The sequence below is a fragment of the Giraffa tippelskirchi genome, chromosome 5, assembly GCF_054371585.1.
Source record: "Giraffa tippelskirchi isolate mGirTip1 chromosome 5, T2T-mGirTip1v1.2.pri, whole genome shotgun sequence".
Taxonomy (NCBI): Eukaryota; Metazoa; Chordata; class Mammalia; order Artiodactyla; family Giraffidae; genus Giraffa; species Giraffa tippelskirchi.
In genome coordinates this window covers 66,613-70,260 of record NC_137279.1, presented here as the reverse complement: position 1 = coordinate 70,260, position 3,648 = coordinate 66,613, and the positions used below count along the sequence as shown (strand labels likewise).

At 58.3% G+C, this 3,648-nt stretch overlaps 1 long non-coding RNA gene across 1 annotated transcript; it reads left to right on the top strand.

Annotated features, from left to right (window-relative positions):
* The first annotated feature begins 1,224 nt into the window (after window positions 1–1,224).
* Window positions 1,225–1,851, top strand: LOC145504608 (uncharacterized). The gene is made up of 2 exons (XR_014052326.1): window positions 1,225–1,416; window positions 1,530–1,851. It is a non-coding gene; the product is annotated as an uncharacterized LOC145504608 (long non-coding RNA).
* Window positions 1,852–3,648: the final 1,797 nt, after the last annotated feature.

The window sequence follows — 3,648 nt, the reverse complement described above, 5'->3', positions numbered from 1 at the left end:
TAGTGAGGACCTATGTCAGGATGTAGTGAGGACCAGCAGTTGGCCAATGAGAGGACCATTGGCAGGCGACGAGAGGGGACCAGCGGCGGGCCGTCGAGAGGACCTGGCGACCCGATTCTGGCCGATGAGAGGACCTGGGGGGGGGACCCACGGAGAGAACCTGGGCGGCGGGGGGGTGGTCCGCGGAGAGGACCCTGAGGGGAGCAGTCAAGCGGACCTGGGGTGGGGAGTCGTAAGTGGACGAGTGGTGGCGGACGGGGTCTGTGGAGAGGACCTGAAAAGGGCAGTCAAAGGGCATAGAGAAAGGAAAGAAGTCAGGGCCGGTCACAGGCAGCGTCAGGTCCTAGAGAGGAAGGACGTCAGGGATCAGTGAGAGGCGGCGGCCTGTCCTAGAGAGGAAAGACGTCAGGGATCAGATCAGTGAGAGGCGGCGTTCGGTCCTAGAGAGAAAAGACGTTAGGGATCAATGAGAGGCGGCGACCGTCCTAGAGAGGAAGCACGTCAGGGATCAGCGAGAGGCGGCGTCCGTCCTAGAGAGGAAGGACGTCAGGGATCAGCGAGAGGCGGCGTCTGGTCCTAGAGAGGAAGGACCGCAGGGATCAGTGAGAGGCGGCGTCAGGTCCTAGAGAGGAAAGACGTCACGGAGCCGTGAGAAGTGGCGTCACATCCTAGAGAGGAGAGACGTCAGGGATCAGCGAGAGGCGGCGTCCGTCCTAGAGAAGAAGGACGTCAGGGATCAGCGAGAGGCGGCGTCCCGTCCTAGAGAGGAAGGACGTCAGAGATCAGTGAGAGGCGGCGTCCGGTCCTAGAGAGGAAAGACGTCACGGAGCCGTGAGAAGTGGCGTCATGTCGTAGAGAGGAGCGACGTCAAGGATCAGCGAGAGGCGGCGGCCGGTCCTAGAGAGGAAGGACGACAGGGATCAGCGAGAGGCGGCGGCCGGTCCTAGAGAGGAAGGACGTCAGGGATCAGTGAGAGGCGGCGTTCGGTCCTAGAGAGGAAGGACGTCAGGGATCAGCGAGAAGCGGCGTCCGGTCCTAGAGAGGAAAGACGTCACGGAGCCGTGAGAAGTGGCGTCACGTCCTAGAGGGGAGCGACGTCAGGGATCAGCGAGAGGCGGAGTCCGTCCTAGAGAGGAAGGACGTCAGGGATCAGCGAGAGGCGGCGTCCGTCCTAGAGAGGAAAGACGTCAGATATCAGTGAGAGGCGGCGTCCAGTCCTAGAGAGGACGACCGCAGGGATCGGTGAGAGGTGGCGTCTGGTCCTAGAGATGAAGGACGTCAGGGATCAGGGAGAGGCGGTGTCCGGTCCTAGAGAGGAAGAACGTCAGGGATCAGTGAGAGGCGGTGTCCGGTCCTAGAGTGGAAAGACATCACGCAGCCGTGAGAGGCGGTGTCAAAGTCCTAGAGAAGATTAGGGTTAGAGAGTTAGGGTTTAGAGTTAGAGGTTGGGTTACGGTTTGGGGTTAGGGTTAGGGTTCAGTACCCACCTTGAGGCCAGGGTGCAGTCTCACGGTGTCGTCTCCCCGCAGCGGGGCAGGAGGCTAGTGTGCCAGTCCCAGCCACCTGCCCTGAAGACCAAGGAGCAGTCCAGCACGAGCTGATGGACAAGGACAAGGAGGAGCAGCTGTTTTTCTTCACATAGCGCGCGGGGCTCCTGCTGGCTGAACAGAAGCAGAGACGGAGGCGTGCGGAGCAGAGGCAGAGCCTGCACACCAGCACTGGCCCCCTGCCCTTCGCCCCTTGCCCCTCGCCTTTCGTCCCCCGTGTTTTGCCTTGAGACTCACCTTAAATAAAAGCTGTGTTGCTCAGGTACCTCCAGGCCTGTCTCGGGAGGCAGGCACGGTAACAAAATGTCTGTCTCCCCTCATTTGTCACTTAAACCAACAAATGATAAGGGATAGAGGAAGAGATGGTTGGGTGGCATCACCGACTGAATGGACATGAGTTTTAGCAAACTCCGAGAGATAGTGAAAGACAGGGAAGCCTGGTGTGCTGCAGTCCATGGGGTCGCAGAGAGTCAGACGTGACTTAGTGACTGAACAATAATGATAAGGGATGATGAGCCCATTTGGATTTCTTGTCAGTCAGCTGCTGAGACAGACGTCCTGCGGTGACTGGGGTGAGATCAATTGCAGTTCTGCACAAGGTGAGATGGGAGATCAACTGCATGTTAACCTGAGGCGACAGGTAAAAACTCCAGTGTAAACCGAGGTGATGTGTGTGATTCAGCCTAGATCCACCCTGGGATCTTCTTCAGCTCCACCCAACACTGATGGGTTGTAGGATGACTCCTAGCTGCCAAGGAACTCAAGTGTGGGAACAAGCACTGTTACACTTGAGGTGAGATGTAGGCTCAGACTCAGGCTCTCTGAGGCTAATGGTGAAGTTCATCCATTTTTTCTACCCAAGGGATGTAGAGGATCATCTCTAGATGGAACTGAGTGGAGGTGTGGGGTCAGCTCAACACACAGGGTGAGGTGTGGGGTCAGCCCAAATCCACCACAGGGTGAGGCGTGGGGTCCACCCAACTCCACTGTGGGCTGAGGTTTGGGGTCAGGCCCAACTAGACAGGGGGGTGAGGTGTGGTGTCCGCCCCAGCTCCACTGTGGGGTTTGGAGTCGGTTCACCCCGAACTCCACTTGGGGTGAGGTGTGGGGTCAGCCCCCAAATCCAGGGAGGTGAGGTGTGGGTCACTGCCAGCTCCACCATGGGTTTAGGTGTGGGGTCAGCCCCCAACTACACATGGGGTGATGTGTTGGGTCAGCCCCAGCTGCACCATGAGGTTTGGAGTGGGTTCACCCCCAACTCCACTTGGGGTGAGAAGTGGGTTCAGCCCCAGTTCCACAGTGGGGTGAAGTGTGGGCCAAGTCTCAGCTCCACAGTGGGGTGAGATGTGGGATCAGCCCCAGGTCCACCTTGAGGTGAGATGTGGGGTCAGATCCAACTCCACCTGGGGTGAGTTGTGGGTCAGCACTAGCTCCATAGTTGGGTGAGGTATGTCGTCAGCCCTAACACATATGGGATGAGGGGTGGGTTCAGGCCCATTTCCACTGTGGTGTGAGCTGTGGGATCAGCCCCAACTCCACTTGGGGTGAAGTGTGAGTCAGCCCCAGCTCGATCGTGGGGTGTGTTGTGGGGTAAGCCCCATCTGCACCATGGGGTGAGGTGTGGTGTGAGCCCTAGCTCCAACTTGGGGTGATTGTGTGGTCAGCCCCTGGTCCACCAAGGCATGAGGTGTGTAGTCAGCCTCACTTCACCATAGGGTGTGATGTGCCGTAAACACCATCTCCACCATGTGGTGAGGTGTAGGGTCAGCCCTAGCTCCCCTGTCCGGTGAAGTGTGTGGTCAGCCACAGGTCCACCGTGGGGTGAGGTCTGGGGTCATTCCTCAACTCCGTGGGATGAGATGTCATCATCCCCAAATCCACTGTGGGGTGAAGTGTCGTGTCACCCCCAAATCAACTGTTGGGTGAGTTGTTGTGTCAGCTCTGAGTTCACCATGGGTGAGCTGTGGGTGCAGCCCCCATTCAGCCGTGGAGTGATGTGATGAGTCAGCCCTGGGTCCACCGTGGGGTGAGATGTGGTGTCCGCTACAACTCCACCATGGGGTGAAGTGTATAGTCAGCCACAACTCTACCTTAGGGTGTT